The 21,089-nt window shown below is 48.1% G+C and overlaps 1 protein-coding gene across 5 annotated transcripts in view; it reads right to left on the bottom strand.

Moving 5' to 3' along the window:
- The window catches only part of PPARD (peroxisome proliferator activated receptor delta), a 38,304-nt gene extending 18,695 nt beyond the window's left edge, over nt 1–19,609 (bottom strand). Inside the window, exons 1-3 of one of the 5 annotated variants that reach the window (XM_075910528.1) lie at nt 19,517–19,601; nt 14,141–14,281; nt 1,607–1,915 (exon numbers count right to left, since the gene is read on the bottom strand). The gene's annotated coding sequence lies outside the window, so the exon portion shown is untranslated. The other 4 variants (XM_075910527.1, XM_075910530.1, XM_075910526.1 and 1 more) reach the window with 4 other exon arrangements.
- Between the last annotated feature and the right edge of the window lie 1,480 nt (nt 19,610–21,089).

The following is a 21,089-nucleotide window of genomic DNA, read 5'->3' as shown; positions in this document are numbered from 1 at the left end:
GTCTTCTTTAGTTATCCACAAAAGTCGCGGGCTTCCTGAATTCGCTCAGCACTGGAATCTTCCACTGCACATCCCAAGTCAATCTGCAGCCTTAATACCCAGCAAGCTGATGACAACAATATTCTCCATTGCCAAAAATGCTGCATGGAGACGGTCCTAAGGCAGTAGGACTGTCCTAACACAGATCTCTTCAAAGCACAAAGGATGAAGTTTGCTGATACGACTGTTGGTTAGGATTACAAAGATTTTCGAGCAAATCCAAAATAACTCCCCCACATCTTCCAGTGGGAGTTACCTACAGATTTCTCTAAGATGACAATTGGGGTTCAGGCTTTGAGGAAGTTTTGCCTGGCTCAGCTCAACACAGACGCTGGTCCTTTCCCACTCCCTTGCATGCACAGGGGAGATACAGCCCATACCAATGGCTGCATTTCTGCACCACTTTTTATTGTGCTTCTCGTTAACTGGTGAAGCTGTAACAGCCCTGTCATCCCCTGACCAGATCCCTCGGGTTTGTCACATGGAAGGTGAAGAATAATTAAAGCCAGGTAGAAAGTTACATACGATGGACACCAGTCACTCTAGTGTCTGTCTAGCTTCTGAGCATGCAGAGCACCATCAGAAAGAACATGGGGTGGGAGTGATGAAAGGAGCCCTGACAGGCTCCCATTGCAGTGTTACAAATGACAGACGTGGGGGAAAAAATCTAGGCCTGAACGGTGGGTCTGGCATGGAGAGGGGGGAGGGGCACACATCCCCACTATCAGAACAAATCCATTTCACATTAACAGCCATGCCAGGACACCCAGTACTAAAACGGGGGGCAGCGTTAGAAGGCCACCCAGTAGTTTTGAACTCGACTCCTGATCTTCCCTAAGCCTCTCTGGTGAATCAGACACTCAAAGTTGTTTCTCAGTCTATGGGATGAGATGGGGTTGCAAAAGGAATTAAAAGGGAGTAAAATAGCAAGGGGCAGAAAGTCACATGATCCATGATTTGCCACACCTCCCTCCCATTCAAAGATGCTCCCGTCGCAGTAGTTAAAGCAGCAGGTGGATCATTGAAAACCACCTCCCCACGCCCACCCCTGCTTCTGCCGCAGCCTCTGAAGTAGCCGCTATAGACGCACCTTCTATTTGTACAAGGCTGCAGGCCCAAGCGTCTCTCCTCTGCTCCTGCAGCTCTCAACTTAGCTGCACCAGCATACGCAACCTAACTCAGCCTTGGACCTCCACGCTGCCCCAAAATGTACAGAGCAAGGAGAGGGAGGCACAAGATAAGGGGTAAATCAGAGGGGAAATTGAGGAAAGACACCAACATAGGAACAGCGAACAGAACCAGCTAGCAGAAGAGTAAATGTGCAGAAAGAAGCCTGAGCCAGCTGTGGCCAGGGCACGGAATAGGCACCTACTCACAGCCTTCCACCCCTCCAAGGGGACTCTCCCAGGGAGACACTTGGAAATGCCACCAAAGAGCAGTAAGCTGTTCAGAAAGGTTGGAGTGGCTCCAGCCGAGGAAACAATGCCCAGCACCTAGGATGAAATCCAGACCACGCTCAAGAGAATGGCAAGACTGCCACTGACGCCACACAGGACCAAGCTCTCACCCTGGCAATTAGTAACTGCAGCTCACAAACATGGTCTTAAGGCAGGTCCCAGTTCATTAGCATACACGTCTTGTGGCTAGGTTCGCAGTAGCTGGAAGTTCAATGAGGAAGTGCCCTTTTCACTGTGTCCTAGTGTGGGAGGAAGAATGGAGTGATGGCCCAGTTTCTCTCCAACATCAAACCAATGCATCAGCTGCAAGTCATCATGAGAAAGGTGCATGCGTCCAGGCACGTACACACAGTACTGGAAGCTGGAGAGCCAGCCACCATAGTGATGGGGGCAATGAAGGGCTAGTACGAGGGCATCCCCTGGAAATGTAAAAGACAATTAAGTGACAGATGTCCTCCCAATACAGTTTTGTTGCTGACGAACACAACCAAACAGGCAATTTCTCTGCACCCACTGAGGCAGATATCAGCACAAACACATTTCCAGCCAGGTGCGCAAGCCTGACGGTGCACTGAAGGTGTATGCATTTATTTTAAAATTAAAATATTCACTTAATGCATAGGTAAGTTAGGTGCAGTGCCTGGCAAGTCACTGCAAGTTCCCAAGTCAGTGTCCAGTTCCCTCCCTGCCCCTGTTCCCTACAGATGAGAAACTTCAGCCACGGCCTGGTGACAAAGTCAGACTGAAATCTCTTTCTACAGGGTAGCAAGCAGAGCTAGCAGTAAAGCAGAGATTTCTTTCCATGACACTAAGGAGGAACCCAGGAGTCATGAGATGAACCAGTGGTTAAAACGGAAGTCACCCAATGCTGGTACCAAGCCACCCACATAGGCTCATAAGGAGTTTGTGTGCTTACACTGTAAGCTCTTTGGGTGCAGAGGCCACCTCTGTTTGCACACTGGGGCCTAGGTCCCAGGACTAGGGCTCTGAGATACTACAACAAGTGTGGTGCGGGTCATAGTTGTTTCAGAAAGAAAAGAAAAAAACAATCATCTGTTTCTGTAACACATGGCGGGTACTGAGCCCCAACCATGTACAGTGGAATTGAAAGAGGTTGACAGGTGCTCATTGATGACTTGAACTCCCTTGATTAAGGTGCACAGCCCAGGCTAATAAAACCTTTATACCAACATATACTGCCTCGCTGCACAGCTGTAAAAGCGATATATACATCCTTAAACTTACAGGGTGACACAGGAAAAGGTCACTAAGGGTTAAAACAAAAAAGACACCAGCACAAACACAAAAATGCTGAACATTGGCTTTCAGTCCCGAAAGCCCAGAACACAGTCTTTGTTAGCACACGAACTCTCAGCAGAGTTAGCATGTGTCACCCCTCTCACCTATTGGGACGTCACTGGCATGCAGGTTACACACTGCAACAGAGGCAACAGAGTGGCAGCTACTAGAACTCTTAAAATTAGGAGCTCTTTCATCAGCCCCCTCTAGAGATTAAGCTTACTTGGCACATCAAGTTTCAGTCCTTAGATGACTGTTGGGACATTTTAAAGTTGTACGCACCATCCAATTATTCCAGATTTGGGCCCTTTGTCTTGCTCATAAAACTACAAATATTTAAAAAAAACAGATTGGACATTATAATTGTCTGAAAATCTACAAAGAACAAGTTGTACATCGAGCACAAACATTGTACATGGCTTATTGCTCCACGCTACAATGGCAGCATAACATACTGTGAGGTGGTATATTAAAACCCTACTTAAGAGCTAAGAAATCACTGCTGAGGTCCCTCCCGTGTGCAAATATAGCCAGTCAAGAAAAACAATTCATGACATCAATCCATGGAGGGTTTTTTCTGAGAAGCAGATCAGCATTATCTCCATTTTATAGAGGAGCAAAATAGTGCACCGAAAGGTTAACAGGCTGATGCCACAAGCATCAACAGTTCTCACAGATTGCACTGAACGCCAAGAGTGCACTCGAGTTCTTTGACTTTCTCCCCAGTACAGCTTTATGGTACGTTCATATCTAGTTGTGAAGCACCAGCCCAGGCAGGAAGAAGCAGGGAGCTGCCTACTCGGCAAGGATCAGGTTACTGCCAATTATTCAGACACATGTGATGATGGGGCACAAGCGTTTTACTTCCCAGAATAAGTCACAGGTCTGACGCTTGCTTTGCTTTATTTAACTTCACCCACTTCCTGAAAGTCTCCTTTGAAACCAAAAATCAAAGTTGTGAAACATGCTGGATCGTCTCCTCTTTCATAGTGGAACAGACATGGTCTGGCCACCGCATTTCCCCCCCAGGGGAGAGAAGTTCCTCAAAGGGCTCTCTTTGAATGAGTTCCTTTGGCTGGCAGGAGGCAACAGAAAAGAGCAAGACTCCTTGGACTCACGATCCCAGACGTGAGAAACGCATTACACTGCCCTGCTAGCCAAGAGTGCCTTGTGGTCAAAAGAGCGTTGGCAGTCTAAGCATTCCCTTGGTACAGCCAAGGCTAGATAGCCCCATTATGAAATCCTAATAAATTAACCTGAAGGAGGGGTAGCGTATGAGTGTAAAGTACTGCCAGATTGAGATGGCAGTTACTAGAAAAGCTTAAGTATCAGGGGGTAGCCGTGTTAGTCTGAATCTGCCTCTGAGAATTTCCACTACAAGCATCTGACGAAGTGGGTCTTTGTCCACGAAAGCTTATGCTCCAACACTTCGGTTAGTCTATAAGGTGCCACAGGACTCCTCGCCGCTTTTGTAGAAAAGCTTACTATTTCTATAGTATTGTTCTGTTTGGCTCTAAAAACTTTCCAGCCCGGGGACTCAGCACCGATAACGGACTGAGCGTCACAACACCCCTGTTCCAAAGTGCAGTATCAGAGGAGCACTGCGGGAGAATGGAGGGAGCAAAGAGCAAGAAAATCAGCACTTTTAAGTTCTTATCCAATCCTCAAAAGCAGTGACGTGTGCGAAAAGTGAAAACAATACTGCTCCACCAGAGGGGGGGCAGGGCTAGTTGACAGTGGCAGAGTTTAAATGTTATTGATTCCTGTTACACACAGCATAGCTAGGAGAATTGCCCAAGGGCAAGAAAAAAGCTAGTGCAGTCAAGGAGAGAAACCAGGAACCCTCGCTCCCTGTCCTAACCCACTAACCCACCATGCCAGCAACACAGTCTCCTCTCTATACCCACAGGATCCAGTGCATCTTGGGCCACTCTTAGTTGTACTGTTTCAATAGTAACCTCACCGCTGATTTTATCTGTGCCCGACAACACTGCTTAACTGTGATAATGGGACAGTCCCCTAGTAATTCCATGGTATGGTCAGGCAGCTCTGCCTAGACCAGGGTTTCCCAATCTATGGGTCAGAACCCAAATATGGGTCACCATTACATTTCAAAAGGGTCGCCAAGTGTCTCCCCAGGTGGCTCTTCCCCCCTTCCTCCCCCCCCCCCCCCCCGTTTTTGAATTGCCTTGGGTCATCACATCTTCCTGAATTGTCAAATTGGGTCCCCATCTGGAAAAGGCTGGGAACCGCTGGCCTAGACAGAGGTGCTGGAATGCACAGTGGAATGCATATTTCCCAGAGGCTCCTATTTGCTTGGCTCACTACAGAGCTAGCAGGCTCTGTAGCATTCGGCGAGACTGAGAACTTCTGTGCGACATCTGTTCCCAAACTGCGCATGGCCAACAGTTTCAGTCAGTGAGTCAAAAAAGCAACACGCCTTCCCTGCTGGACTTTGATGACTGAGGCAATACGGGCCTGAGCTCCCAGTCACAGGGCTAGCATCCCACAGAGCTCCGAGTGGCAGCAGGGTTCGAACGCCCACAAGGATAGCACAGTCACAGCTTTATACACGCACTTTGTAAACAGCGAGGAGCCTGGCGGGTGGATGATCATGACGCGGAAACCTCAGTGATTTGCCTGCAGAGGCCACAAAAGGTGTTAGTGTCAGCAACAGGATTAGAACTTGTGGGTACCTGGCTCCCAACCTTGTGCTTAAACCATTAGATCCCCCCACGCACCCACTTACCCACACATATAAATCTCCAGCCCCAGTTCTAATGATATTGATGGTACATTTCACATATTCGAAGTGCTTTACAAATGTTAATAACCATACTTTAAGTTGTAGTTTTAATCTTCTGTTTATCCTTTCTAAGGGTGTGTTTAGACTAGAGTTTTTTCCGAAAAAAATGGCCTTTTTTCGAAAAACAAACAAAAAAACCCAACACTTTCCCTGCATCTAGACTGCTGCCGCATTCTTTCGAAAGTAAATCGAAAGAACTCAGCAGTTTTTTTGACCATGGAAAACCTCGTTTTACGAGGAAGAACACCTTTTTTCGAAAGTGCTCTTTCGAAAAAAGGCGCTATGTAATGCAAACTGTGCTTTTTTCAGAGACAGCATCCAGGCTGCCTGGGTGCTCTCTTTCGAAAAAGCGGCTTGCTTTTTCAAAAGTACTGGTTGTAGTCTAGATGTTCTTTTTCAAAAGAGGCTTGTAGTATAGACATAGCCTGAGAGGGCAATAGTGAGCCTTTTTTTGGGGGGGAAAGGGGTGAGGAAGGCTGTACCTGCCTCTCCCTAAAATACTAGGGAAGAGAGCGTGCTAAGAGACTCCAGGAACAGAACAAAACTGTTGAACCAAACTTTGAACCAAACTTTTTGATGTTTCTACAGGCCGCTCATGTAGTACTCCAACTCCTCGTTTGCTTACAATCGTCTCATCACATATCCGAATGTAGCATGTGGAAGTATCTGATTTCGAGATCAGTAATTATAGAACAAGACAGAGGCGTTAGTAAGAGAAGCCACAACACTTCTTGAGACAAACTGGGGATTCAAAGAATAACAAGCTCAGCAAGGTGCCTGAATGGACACCTTCTTAAATAGAGGGGTGAGTGAAAAACAGCCATGCTTGGTACCACAATTTGAGGGCAACTATAATAATACTCTGCCTTTCATGGCCCTGTCGCTAAAAGCTGGGCAGCGTAAACACCAGTTGTTAGCACTTTTACCAACAAAAAATGTACCCTCCCTCCAGAGAGAGGCAATTGGTTTGTGGCCAGAAGGGCACTCCTGCCTACAAAGCACTGTTTAGACTAGCACTTGGGGGGAAGTAGCAGGGGGACTGTTGTGTGTGTGGGCTCTTTCGCATGTAAGCTGTGATTGCAATGGACAGAATGGCCACCAGGGCACCTATGCTTGTTCCTCTTTTCTCTTCTTCAGAAAGAACTCCCTCCTCCCCATCCACACACGCCTTTTGTGAAAGAAGTCTTTCGCAAAAAGGCTTCTTCCTTGTAGAGTGAGGATTACCATTGCCGGAAAAACCCCTCATTCCTCAAGTTTTATTGGAAAAACAGCTGTTTTTCCTACAAAACTCTGTAGTGTAGACATACCCTCAGTCAATCTCAGGAACAGGCGCCATAACAGCTGAACAAGAACTAGCTCACAAGCCCAAGATGATTACCATTTTAAGAGCTTTTAGACTGTGTATTGTTGCTCTTGATGAACTGGTTCCATCAGTTCCCTGAGCAAGCCAGGCAACTGTAGCTATTCGCCAGCAAGTCACAAGGACATTAGCCGTAGCACTCACCACTGCTGTGTGGCCTAACAAAACCTTGTAAGATAAGGCTACTCCTCATCCCTTCCTCCAGATACACCCCTTTCTCCTGGCTTCTGCTGCAGCAGCTAACCAAACAGTCCCAACATTAGATCCTAGGAACTAATTAGTAAAAGATTGTCTCATTTGCTATCATGGCAATTACAAGCATTTGACCAAAAAGAGACTGCTGATTTTGAGACTCTACCAAAATGGCGTGTGCTGCAGGAATTAAGTGCCAGTCTCAGGACACTGTTGACACGGATTGATTATGCTGTGCCCAAAGAAAGAGGATTTAGCAAGGCCAGGGAATATACAGCCTGACATTGTTAGGAAAAAAAACCAAGTGTTCACTGAGTTTAGAAAAAGCACATCAGTGTTTGACACAAGGCTATGGACATAGTCAATTACAAAACTTCCGGAGAGGGCTTTTGAACTACTGTGTGTGGTCGACCTCTGGCTTTGCTGCAGGGAGCCTGCACTTCTAGGCGATGAGGGTTTGCCTCCGAGGCTCTTTGTGACCCTCAGCGTAGCCTCTCCCCGTTACGGGAAGCAAGGGTGTCAGCCTACTAAGCCACCGACGGGTTTGGTGAGTCTCTGTAGTGGTGTGGGGGAGAGTTGGGGGAACCCAGGCCCACCCTCTACTACAGGTTCCAGCCCAGGAACCCAAATGACAGCAGCAATAGGTGGTTTTTCCTCAACTATCAAAGCTGTAGCCCTTCCCCAAATGGCCCCTCCCAGCACCTTCCTCCAGGCACCTGACCATACTCATCCTCTGCGCCCTTCCACAGTGCACCATGACGCCCAGCCCCTGGCACCTCGCCCTCCTGAAGGGGAGCCTTTTAAATCAGTCCCAGCAGGCTCCAATAGGCTGCAGGTGTACTGATTCGCCTGCCTCAATTGCTGCTAGCAAGTTCTTCATTGGCTCCAGGTGTCTTATGGTGTCCACCTGACTTAATGGGCTCCAGTACGTTGTTGATTGCTGTGGAGTAGCCCCTGCCCTGCACTCTCAGAGAACAGAAAACGATTCATCCAGCGGCCAGTATTTTTACCTTCTACCAGCTACTGCAGCCAAGAGGTCTGGGTCTATTACATTCGTAATATGCACTAGTAAAAACCCGCTCAGGGAGCTCGAAGATAAGGCAGTTTTCTTGCCCTCTCCAAACACTGCCTGGAGGAGTGGGATTTCCCCCTGCTTTTCAGAGGGATGGTGGTTTTATTTGACCCTCAGCTCTTCTGTTCCTGTAAAAGCAGTTCTGTTAAGCAGAAGTCACATAACACCACAGCTGTGTATATTCCTGATGGTTGCATGGTAAAACATGAATCCCTCACACAACATCCCTGTGATTTAGGTATTATCCCCATTCCAGAGATCAGGCCTTGTCCAAGGACACACTGGGAATCCATGGCAGGGCTAGAGTAGAAAGCACGGACCTTATATCCCAGTTCTTTGCCCAAACCATCAGGCAGTAAACCTCCCTCAAAGAGACACGTCAGCTAGAATTTCAATCAATGCAAGTTGTCCTGCGGGCAACACTCTCACTCATCTGACTTCGGTCACATGTCATTTACAGGTAACATCAGCTTTAATGCTCTCACAACTGGAGCCAAATGCACACAAGTGACAAGAGGCGAAAGATTCCATACAGCGTCTACCAACCCTGTCGCACCGTAAAAAGCTTTAGATAACATGGAGTTCAGGCTACGGGTGCAGTACTGCCCTGTCTCCTCAAGAATGCGAGAGCTGAATTCTCAACACACCAGAGCATGCGGAGTGAAGGCAATACTGTCCGCACAGCACAGCCATTGCACGCTCCCTAGTTGCTAGCCGGGGTACCAGGAAACATGACATTCGGGCATAACAGAGTCTCTAGACACAGGTTGTGATTCATGGCAGAGCTCTTGCCCCTTCACCAGACATTGGTTACTGGTACAACATGGAGTTCAGTATAGGGTTGAGGTTGGGCTCATCTGTTAACCTTCACGGTTACACCCAGCCCCGCTCAAAGACTGTACACCTGTATACTTTTCTAAACCTTTCACTGGCTTATACTATTCTAGCAGTAATGCACCGAGCTATAGGGCTATTACCCTGTAAGAAGCTGGCTTTAGTAGTAATACAGATTGGTTGTAAGTAAGCGGGGTTTTTTAAATATATGATTTTTTTTTAAAGGAAAAATAGTTAGATAATAGCGTGCGGGGATTTCCAGCTTGGTCAGAGGTCAAACAACAAAAGGCCAGTATGCTGACCCAGAATAAGTCATTATCTCATGTGGTATCTAAAAGTCCCAAAATACAATGACCTGCCAGACTGAACATCTTGCATTACCAAGAAAGCAGGGGCAGTGGGCAACTTGTGGTATTTCTTGGTAATTTAGCCACAAGTTCCCATTTTTCTGATTTTGTTTGTCCACGAGGGCACGAAGTGATATTTCATGCATATTCAAAAGGATGTTCTAGTTTAATTCTTCAGTCGAATGTGTACACCCTCAAAATCTTAGTGTGCGGAAATCTGTTTTTGGCCTTGAGGGGTTAGCTACAGATGACACAGGAAGGCCTATATCACCCCATGGCGCGAGTGTGGAGCAGGACTTTCTTCCTCAAACTCTCGCCTTTCATTTTCCTTTGCAGTGCTAGTACACGACAATACTCTCTTGGCTTTCACTGAGAACATTGTTCCACCAGGGTCTTCAGGAGGCTGTGTGAGTATGGTGTTATACGAAGTGATTGCAACTGCACACTCAGGCTGCATTTGCACTACCACCTGGGGCGATCAAATTAATTTATGCAGTCATCGCCTTATGCGTTTTATTTTGTGTAATCTTAATACTTATTGTAATAAAAATTGTTGTGATTTGGTACCACCCACAGTGTAAGTGTGACTGCTGCAGTTCTCGAGACCTGCCTCTAGACATAAGAGCTCTTAATTTCTGTGATCAGGGTGGAGGACAAACCTAGAAACTTTCTGGTTAGATAACTGGCGAGCCTGGAACCCACACTATATTCCTAACTCTGGTCTACACACCCCACACACTGCAGTCTTTCTGTAAGAGTCAGTAGTGTAGGCAGGGGGGCAGGCAGGAGCCAGTATACACGGTGGGTCATCTTCCGGTTCCCTGCACAAAATTCCTGCGAGCCAACTGCCCCAGGAGAGCGGCAGCTCCCCGCAAGTACCAGCTACCGTCTCTCCCCTCCCCCTTACTGCTGCCTCTGATACAGCAATTTCAGTGGTTACGCGTTTATTTAAATAAACGCGTATTTTAACATCCTGAGTTTGGTATCTCACTGACAAAAGGTTGCTTCTGACTCCAAATTCTGGAACTCTTTGAAAGTGGAAGAAGATTCAGAGGGGATTGGGAGATGACCAAGTGTGACCAAATGACCCCACATTCATCCCACTAACTGTACTCTAGGCCCTGAAGTGGCACACCAGCATTTCTGCGGGTATCTAAGGTTTACAGCACTTCAAAAAGTGGTCTTGAAATGAACATGTTCATCTAGCCTCTTGTCTCTGCTTTGTGATCTCATTACATGCTCAGCCCCACATTACAAATCAAGTCATTGAGGGAGGTGTACTTCATAGTCCTTTGACCAAAAGGGCCCATATTTGTAAAAGTACCTCTACTTGGAATTCTGATGTGGCACAGGAATTTTCAAAGTAACCTACCAGTGCATTCTAGAGCTCTTTGAAAAAAAAAAATCAGCTCTTCCACAGACATCTCTCCTAACCCTTAACTCTGGAAATCAATTCTGTTCTTCCATGACTTACAGGATTTTAAAGAGCTTATTGCAGGAAGGGCAAGTAATACATGTTTAAACATTTAATTTGTAGAAAAGCACGCTAAGTGCCTTATAACAAACTGGCTAAGTACCTAGCCAAGGATCTCTCGAACCTGCAAGCTTGTCTCTGCTGTAACCTAGGTTGATAAGTCAAATCACAAATCAAACCAAGCTCTGCATGAAGAGAAAGGTATTTTCATTGGCTGCCGATGGAACTTCCTCCTTCCCAATTTAAAGAATTTCATAAAGACATTAATTGCAATTGGATCTACTATCTCATTTATTGTTAGTCGCTTGGTCTCTAAGAATGTTCGCAGATTTTCTATCCATAATTCAAGAGCCACAGAAGGCACAATTCCCAGAGCATAAACAGATGTACTGTAATAATCTACAGTTTTGCCAATAAGGAAACTTAAGTAGCGTCCTAGGAAAAAGATACCAGTGAGCAACGTCAGCCATTGTTATACAAACTAGCTTATGTCCTGATCCTCAAAGGATCATTACAAAATCCTCTCCACACGCTGAAGCCATGAGGCTCATGTCTTGATGCTTAATAAAAAAGCAGAAAAGATGAAAACGCTTTAGGAAAACTCATGTTTTGTTTCAGACAAGCAAACTGCAGCCTGCTTGACTCGGTTACTATAATGGGTGTTGTGGCAGAAATCAAGACTACACACAATGTTTTGGTTGCCATGTGACTGAGCTACACTGTGCCAACTCAGAAACCGAGGGGGGGGGGGGAGAGAACAGTTCTCAGAGCACGTCTCATGACCTCCTAAAAAAAAATAAATCATTTCTGCAGTATCTCAGTTGTTTTTGTCCCATGTAAAGGAGACAGTTACATAACAATACAGTATACAATGGAATCTATACAATGTCAGAGCAGTGGAAAAAAGTGTCATAGTAGTTTACCTAAGTTCTTTCTATGTCTCAGAACAGCTAACATTTGTTCAAATGCAGTGAAATTCATAGATTCTAAGGACAGACAGGACCATTGTTATTAACTAGTGTACCTTTCTGTAAAGTACAGGTCAGAGACCTTCCGCTAAGTAATCACTATTTAATTAGAGCATGCCTTTTAGAAAAGCATCCAATCTTGACTTTAAAATGGCAAGTGATGGAGGACTTATCATAACCCGTTGGCAACTGTTCCAATGGTTAATTATCCATGTTGAAAATGTGCATCTTATTTCTAGTCTGAATTTGTCAAGTTTCGGCTTCCAGCCACTGGAAACAGCTAACAATAATGTTTAGCCTGTCTTTGTTACTCTTCAGAGATGACTGAGAACAGGCTGTCTCATTCACAGCACATCTACCCGCTTATGCAGTCTCATAAAATTCACAGTCAAAAAAATTACACGAACACAAGGGTAGAAACAGACTTTAAAGAATGAAGGAAAGTTTAAATACTGCAGATACTAATGAGATCTCCAGAAAACTGTTAACCATGCACATCATTTTTGCAACATCCTGAGTAGCAGGATGTACCCTAAATGAGGGTATTGGGCATTTTAGGTATCTCACACAACACTTAATCAATTGGGAAATATCATTAGAATGGCCAAGTCTTGCTTCGCTATAAAATGGGCTTAGTAAGAAGAACCGATGGGAGGGAGGGAGCGAGCAGGATGACTCATTGGTTGTGCTCGTTGTAAGTAGAAGTAACAGACCCTTCACACGGGCTGCAGCAGTGCATGGCACTCCAACGAGCGGGAATCAAAGGGACCACGATCTCCTGCCTGGTATTGTAGGTAGCATGCAGGTGAAGTGTAAGTGAACAGGCTTTATCACTGTATTATAGTAGAACTTTTGTTAATTGCTTTTGCATTGCTTTGCGCTTATTAATTGCTTTAGAATTTATCGGATTTATGGTTTAAATTGTACAGGCAGTCCCCGGGTTACGTACAAGACAGGGACCGTAGGTTTGTTCTTAAGTTGAATTTGTATGTAAGTCAGAACTGGTGTCCAGATTCAGCCAATGTTGAAACTGACCAGCAGCAGTTGAATCGGACACGCCTGGGGCAGAGCAGCTGGAGTGCTGCTGGGTTGGTCTGGTAGCGCCAACCCTTGGCGTGGCGGGACCAACCCGGCAGCACCCCAGCTGCTCTACCCCAGTTGTCCCCAAGTCAGCCGCTGCTGAAACTGATCAGCGGCTGATTCCAGGAAGCCTGGGGCAGAGCAGCTCTGCCTTGGGCTTCCTATAGTCAGCCACTGGTCAGTTTCAGCAACGGATGACTTGGGGATGCCTGGGGCAGAGCAGCTGGGGTGCTGCTGGGTTGGTCCAGTAGCGCCGCACCTCGGCGCTGTGGGACCAACCCAGCAGCCCCCCATCTGCTCTACCCCAGGCGTCAGCAAGAAAAACCTGGTCTGCTGGGGGCGGGGGGGCGCACTAGCTGCACCCCTCCCCAGCAGACCAGGGAGACACGGAGCAGCTTTTCTTGCCGCGGAGGATGCGGGCGGCGGGACCACCGAGATGCGCCGCGGTCCCGCCGCCCGCGTCCTCCGCGGCGAGAAAAGCCGCTCCGCGTCTCCCTGGCCTGCTGGGGGGGGCGCCCCCCGCGCCACCGGAGGCGGTGACAGTGGGGGAGGCACCCTGCACTAGCTGCGTCCCCCCCCCCCTCCAGTTTGTAACTAGGGGTCTGACTTAAGTTGGACTGACATAACCCGGGGACTACCTGTATAGTAATTGTTTTGAAGGCTTGTAAAATTTAAACAACTATATTAACTGCTTAAAGCTTGTAATAAATAAGAAAGTGGGTAAGTCTCCCTGGAGAGTCCTGGTTTCTCTTGGATCTAAAATAAATCGAACCACACGACACTTTCAGCCTTCATTGACTGGACCAGTATTTTATAGACTCATTGGGAACTTTTAAATCAAATCAATGAAGCAGAATTTCTCACCAACCAGATTTTCAGGTCCTTTCCACCTACCTTACCTGTCAGATCTCTCAAAGGCACTACTAAAATTAATCCTCCCATTAAGTCTCCAGTCATCTAACATGGATTGTGTTTACCACCTTTTGAAAGGGATTCATTTGTTAAGCAAGGACTTATTGGGGCATCCTCATTGCAGCCCTAGTTCCAGCTCTGGCAAAATGCTGGTGGCTTAAGACACAATTTTTTTTATAGACAAAAATAAGATAATCTCTACTGTTGTATCATTTTCTTTGAAGGCCTGTATAGAAAACAGTATGTCTCTTTTTATGGGTGGCTTCTTCTGATCAAGTTAGAAAGTACCCATTGTCTTACCTTTCTTGTGCTGTATGCTCACTAGAAGATTTACCAAGTGTTGCTTGGGTCCTTAGCTCAAAGTTTTGTTTTTCTTCATTTAAATCATTGCTCTGTAGTTTATGTGGCTGAAGTCTGCAAACATATTGTCTTGTAAACTATCTTGAAGAGACAGAATTTAAATGTGTATGTTAATGGAGGAAAGTTTATATACCCTGTATCTTTTAAATAACTTGTCATCTCAGCACAGGATCCAAGCAGGTTTAACCATAAGGGACCACGAGAGATCATCTAGTCCAGCTAGAGAAGGCTATACACAGAGGAAACTGGCTACTGAAAATTTTGTAATATTAATTTTCTTTTTATTTGACTTCATGTCAAAACCATTTGAAGTCACGTACCTTGCTAATTATCTAGTTTTAGTATTCTTTCTTCCATAACATTTAAAAAAATATATACAAGATATTTGTTAAGTTGGGTGCTATGGTGGCACACCTCCGAACAAGCACACGACCTCAATATTGGTGCACAAGACAAAACTCACTCTGCTCATGGATGGAAAATCTTAGAGAGAACACTGGTTGCCATCAACAGAAGTCACAAATCTCAAAGTTGAAATATCAATAGGTCACTGGTCCACAATCAAACATAATGATGGAAGACTCTCATTAGCAGGGCTTGACAAGCGGCAGCGAGCCCCGCTCACCAGCTGCATGGTTTGACGTGCTGCGCAGGTGCTGATCGTACTGCGGTGCCGTGCCGAGCTAAAGTCTACTCGCCACGGGAGAGTAGGTTGCCCTAATTGTCAAGTCCTGCTCATTAGACCTTTGCCACTGACTTACACCATAAGGAGCTATAGGCTGAATATAGGACCCTAACAGCAACAACCTACAGAGTTGGTATTAAAGACACTGGTGTTTTTAGAAATGTTAGGCATGGAAGAATGGATTTCCTTAGCCTAGGCGCTGAGGGAGTGTCCTGTCATTATGGATGTGAGAAGATGTATGGATTAGAGCTATACCTCATCTTACTTTTCAGGTGACAACACTGTTTACACTTGCCAGTGACTATTTGAAACAATCAAGATGCCAAAACTCAGACTCAGTAGAGAAATGGCTTCTATGGGCTTCTCTGATGATCATGAAAATAACATGATGATACTAGGAAACAGGTCCAAGCAGAGTGGAGCAATACGCTATCAGGTTCTGGAGAAAACCACTAACAATTCAGAACAAGGGGACTTAGAGAAGATAGTGTGTATTTTAAACATCATGCAGAATAACCTGGGTTGCATAATGAACCCTGAAGTTAAACAAAGGTGCTGAGAACATGGATGAGTCTTGAACCTTTGTTCCCTGGACAGTATTGTATGGGTCAGCTGCTTCTCCGTGATAACAAGAAAGCCCCTATTCCATAGTATTAACAAGAAAGCCCCTATTCCATAGTATTAATACATCTCTGAGTACTAGTAGAACCACAGACTAGCTGAGTGCCTGCAAACAAACCAATTCCGTTATCAAGAGGAAAAGTTGCCAGTTATAAAAGGAAAGCTAGCAATTGCTTAGTCCGGTCTGAAAGATTTTTGAATGCAACATAATAGTGTAACAAATGTGTAGCTACCTACAACGTCATGACTTTCACTGTGCTGCATACTATGACCACTTGGAAATGCATTACAACAGGGACAATCCTCAGGTCTCCCTAAAGCATAAGCCTCTAATGCTTGAGCTAAAGGATACTCAACATTAGCAGCACAGGGCACAAAATAGGCAGTTCAGTAGTTCTCACTCCATCCCATACAAAGCAGTGGTGCATTCACTAGTGAACTATTTAAAATATTTAACACTTATGTATTTTTATGCAAGGCTCTCGATGTATTTCACACAATAATTAAGGCTCAACATCTCCCTGTAAGTGTAAGTATTATCTCCATCTTCCAAGTGGGGAAACTGAGGCACAGAGAGGTGAAATGTACATCCTCTGTAAATCATTTCACTTTTCAAGATGACCTCAAGGTCCCTGCCAGAACTACATTTCTGTGGTCCTATAGTTCGCCCCTAAGTTTGTTCTGCCACTAACTCACTCAATGACAAGATTCCAGGATTACTGATTCCCAATCCTCTGCTCTAGCAACTATTCTAAGGTTAAGCAAAATAAAATGCCTTTTTTAAACAGGACATTGGAGTAGCAAAATTTCCCTCACTCCTTCCTAAAAGGAAAAACAATGATACTGTAAGTCCAAGCCCGTGAGTTTGTATTCTATCTGGATAGTAATAAATAAATAAATACACCTCCAAGTACCTTCACCCTGATCACACTTCCTACAACTCCACTATCAGTTAAACCTTTTCCAGACCCTGTAACACAATGCTCCACAGGAGACCCAGTGCTGACACTGCCAATCAGAATGCAAGTCACACCCTGACCGCACACACCTTATGACACCATCTGAGCACCAACTGCCAACAGAAACCGACAAAGGTTTGAAAGCCAATATTAAGTCACTAGTTCACCTTGCTCTGCTCTCAGCCAAATGCCAGGACATGTCCCCTAACCACCTGGCGCAAGGCTCAACAGAGCATGAACGGAAGCTCAAAGAACATCCCAGCTCCTCCCCAAAGCTTCCTCTAGTCTTCCAGGTTGACAGGCTGAAACTGTTGAAGAAGAAACTCACCTGCTTTTAGCACATTTGCATTTGGGGGATGGTGTGAGAAAGTGAAGGCATCGGTTTAAAAAAAAAAAAAACACACACAGGTCCCAAGAGAAGGATTAGATGGTTCCAGCAACCGGAAATAGGGTATGGAGCCTTTCACATCAGGCTCACCCATTCAAACTTCAGGTGGGGCATGACCAGAAATCATCACTATCTGACCACTGCCCGGGGAAAATAGGAGAAGCGAGTGGGTTTCAGACCAAACTTCACCACTGGCCTCCCTACCAACAAGGGACTAAGAGATGCCTGAGGATGGGGGAGAGTTGGCTGTGCCATTGCTCCTACTATACTTTCTCTGTGGCACAGAAGAGATCTTCAGCCTCCATGGCTCTGGCCAGTACCCTAATACTCCTCAATCTGAGGGGAAGAGATTTACACCTGTGCACATCTCGGATCAGACAAGACAGGCTGCTAAAGAGTCACTCTATGTTTTTTTAGTCAGCCATGGCAGACTCAGGCTAAGTCTACACTGGCATTTTACAAGGCTGTAACTTTCTAGCTCGGAGATGAACCCTCTGCTACCCCACAAATTACAGCATAGTGAAGTGCCCGTGTGAACCAGGCTACAGGGCTGGGCCCCACACTGCCAGATGGAGCTTCTCCTCTTGTGGAGGTGGTTTACAGAGTGGCCATGGCCACACTTTCAATTTAAAGCATCACCATGGCTGCATTTTAAACTTAAGTACAGACAAAACTTGAGACAATACAGGCAATTCAGCTACTAAGCTAGAGCCTTGCAAATGAATGATAACAGACAGGCTTTATTAAGAAGAAGAATCAGGACTGAATCAAGAGATGCATGTTTTAACCCTTGCTCTGCCACTAACAAAACCTGTTTCAATCTCTCTGTGCCTCAGTTTCCCCATCTGTAAAATGGGTTACAAGGCGTAATTCTCTACTGACTGAAGTGCTTGGAGATCCTCAGACTGAAACTGAGGAAAGCAGTTTTGTATGATAGGAGAGGGAGTCACACTGCACCAGCTCTGAAAAGAGCATCCAGGTCAGGAGGGCAGATGAAACATCCCTTTCAACTGCAGACAGGCAGAAGGAATTCTCAAGGGAAAGAGGCAATTACACTTGGATGGGGAGAGCACTCTGGTTCTGAGGCAGAGCCAATCACTGTAACACAAAGAAGTCAGCTGTTGCACAATGTGGTTGGGACCTGGTCAGTTTGGAATAAAAAGAGATGCAGTAAGATTAAGTCAATAAATGTGTATGGAGGTGAGGGATGAAAGGAACCAGTCTCTAATCTAGGGAGCCGGGTGACTGTCTTACTCCTTTACGTTCCTTTGACTTTCATCCAAGAATCTTCAAGCACTTAACACTAATCAGTTGAAACTTGCAGTCTACCTAGGCACTAAGAAAGGGCTGTTTTTCTGCCCTCACCTACCAGCAGTTTCATCTGGATGCTCGATTCTTTACTCATTGCCCTAAACATCTGTGTAGTCACGCTGTCCAATTGTTACTTTTCTGCATGATTCCACCCCAGATATGAATGCACATTCTAGGTGGGCGGTGTGGTGGCTGTACTAAGTTATAAAATGTCATGAGACTATAACTGAGAGATAAGGAAGCATCACCCCCATGTTGCAGACAGGAAACGGGAGATGCAGAGGAAATGATATTTATCCCAAGGTCTTGGAACCTATGAGCCCTATGTCCAGAGTCTCCTGCTTAAGCCACAAGATGACATACCTGACACAGAGCTGGGATAGAACCCAGACATCCTCTCTCCCGCTCTTCCACCCCATGCTCTGACCACTAATGCCTGCTCCCTTCTTCCCTCCATGCTTACACCTTTCCCTGAAGAGTCTGGTACCTGAGATGCCTCTTGCTTCAGACCCTCCACCTGTCTTTCAGTGCCCTAGCAGAGCCAGACCCAGTTCCTCAAATCCCTGCCTCAGAGACACCTGGGCTAGCGGTCCCCCATCCTCCCACGGGGGAGGTGTAGTGCTGCAGAAAGAAGGGTCCCCCATGCCTACTCCCAGAGGGGCTACAGAGGGATCCCTTCTCACCTCTATTGCCAGGGGGGCTGCAGGCAGAGGGGGTCCCCTTTTCCCCACTACTGGGAGGCACTGTTAGGCAGAGGGGGTCCCCTTTTCCCCACTACTGGGAGGCACTGTTAGGCAGAGGGGGTCCCCTCACCCCTCTACTCCCAGGGGCCACTGTAGGCAGAGGGATTCCCCCATCCCCCCACTCCTGGGGAAGGGCTGCAGGAAGAGGGCTCCCCTGGCCCCCTACTCCCAGGAGTGGAGGACTGCTGCAAGCAGAGGGATCCTCCGGCCCCCTACTCCCAGGAGTGGAGGACTGCTGCAAGCAGAGGGATCCTCCGGCCCCCTACTCCCGGGGGGGGGGGGGGCTGCTGCAGGCACAGGGGCCCCCGGCCCCTACTCCCGGGGGGGGGGCTGCAGGCACAGGGGCCCCCGGTCCCTACTCCCGGGGGGGGGCTGCAGGCACAGGGTCCCCCGGCCCCTACTCCCGGGGGGGGCTGCAGGCACAGGGGACCCCGGCCCCTACTCCGGGGGGGGCTGCAGGCACAGGGGACCCCGGCCCCTACTCCCGGGGGGGGCTGCAGGCACAGGGGCCCCCGGCCCCTACTCCCGGGGGGGGGCTGCAGGCACAGGGGGCGGCTGGCAGAGGGCCCCTCCCCCCAGCGGGGTCGCGGGGGCCCCTCCCCCCCTCACCTGCTGCCGGTCGCGGCGGCTCCGATCCCCCCTCAAGCTCCTGCTCAGCCCAGAACTTTTCCTCCTGACCCCACCCCCCGCCCGCACGTCACACGCACCCGCCCTGACGCCACCGCGTGCCCAGCCCCAACCCGCCAATCAGCAGCGCCCGGGCCGTATTAGCATATCGCCACAGCAACGGCCCAAGCCCGTCCCCGCCTGAGGAGGCACCGCCCTTAGCAGGGCCCGGCGCCCCCTGGCGGGCGAAGCGAAGCCGAACAAGTCCCCGGCGGGGGGGCGGGGGAACCTCGGCCAGCCAGGGGGTCACGGGACGTGCAGGCTGCTAGCAAAGCATGCTGGGTAGGGAAGGCCGCTGGGGGTGCGATGAGTTCGTCAGTGCTCTGGGTCTCAGGGCCCCGGGGGAGCTGGCATCGCGGCTCGGCTCGACACGTGCCCAGTGAGCCAGCAGGCCCCAGCGAAGCACCAGTGTAGTCAGGCAACAGCGTAGTCCCATTTCCCAGCTGGCCCGCGCTGGACGCTGCGCACTGACACGCCAGCGCCCTAGTGACACCCTAGTGACACGCCAGTGCCCTAGTGACACGCAGTGCCCTAGTGACACCCTAGTGACACGCCAGTGCCCTAGTGACACGCAGTGCCCTAGTGACACCCTAGTGACACGCCAGTGCCCTAGTGACACGCAGTGCCCTAGTGACACCCTAGTGACACGCCAGCGCCCTAGTGACACGCCAGCACCCTAGTGACACCCTAGTGACACCCTAGTGACACGCCAGCGCCCTAGTGCCACCCTAGTGACACGCCAGCGCCCTAGTGACACCCTAGTGACACGCCAGTGCCCTAGTGACACGCAGTGCCCTAGTGACACCCTAGTGACACGCCAGCGCCCTAGTGACACGCCAGCACCCTAGTGACACCCTAGTGACACCCTAGTGACACGCCAGCGCCCTAGTGACACCCTAGTGACACACAGTGCCCTAGTGACACCCTACTGACACACCAGCACCCTAGTGACACCCTAGTGACACACAGTGCCCTAGTGACACCCTAGTGACACCCTAGTGACACACCAGCACCCTAGTGACACCCTAGTGACACACCAGCACCCTAGTGACACCCTAGTGACACGCTAGTGACACACCAGCACCCTAGTGACACCCTAGTGACACGCCAGCACCCTAGTGACACGCCAGCGCCCTAGTGACACCCTAGTGACACGCAGTGCCCTAGTGACATGCCAGTACCCTAGTGACACCCTAGTGACACCCCTGCACACTGACACGCCAGCGCCCTAGTGACACCCTAGTGACATGCCAGCACCCTAGTGACACCCTAGTGACACGCCAGCGCCCTAGTGACACGCCAACACCCTAGTGACACCCTAGTGACACGCAGTGCCCTAGTGACATGCCAGTACCCTAGTGACACCCTAGTGACACCCCTGCACACTGACACGCCAGCGCCCTAGTGACACCCTAGTGACACCCCTGCACACTGACACGCCAGCACCCTAGTGACACCCTAGTGACATGCAGTGCCCTAGTGACATGCCAGTACCCTAGTGACACCCTAGTGACAC

The sequence above is a fragment of the Pelodiscus sinensis genome, chromosome 27 (genome assembly GCF_049634645.1).
Source record: "Pelodiscus sinensis isolate JC-2024 chromosome 27, ASM4963464v1, whole genome shotgun sequence".
NCBI classification, from domain to species: Eukaryota; Metazoa; Chordata; order Testudines; family Trionychidae; genus Pelodiscus; species Pelodiscus sinensis.
This window is presented reverse-complemented; position numbering and strand designations above follow the sequence as displayed.